A 436-nucleotide genomic window follows, 5' to 3' on the forward strand; every position below is an offset into this window, starting at 1 on the left:
TGCATTTCACATGGGCCAGATGTGGGCCGGATCTGGGCCAACACTATGTTGCTGTCTGGGGATCTAAGGAGCAATAAATAATACATAATAAATATATCAATAATAAAAAAAAATTGGTGTTTTACCTAACCTTTAAGTTATCGAGTACACTACATAATAAGAAATTCATTTATTAGTAGAACAGTTTGATCACACGGTGAGGTTGGTGAGGTTTTTGAGGATAACATCGAGCAGTCTGTATCCGCCTCGATAGTCTTGACGTCTTCTGTGCTGAACTGAACTCCAGAAAAAAACGCGCGCTCGTTTCCACGGACGCGGCCCGGATCCGCTCTGCGACTGTAGTTCCCGCCCACTGAAACCGCGCCCGGGGGGTCATTTTATAGCAGTGAACCATTCAAATAAAGTAAATTGTGTGAACGCGTATCGTCTTTTGTTC

This window comes from Sinocyclocheilus anshuiensis, unplaced genomic scaffold (assembly GCF_001515605.1).
Source record: "Sinocyclocheilus anshuiensis isolate Anshui unplaced genomic scaffold, SAMN03320099.WGS_v1.1 scaffold2572, whole genome shotgun sequence".
Classification (NCBI taxonomy): domain Eukaryota; kingdom Metazoa; phylum Chordata; class Actinopteri; order Cypriniformes; family Cyprinidae; genus Sinocyclocheilus; species Sinocyclocheilus anshuiensis.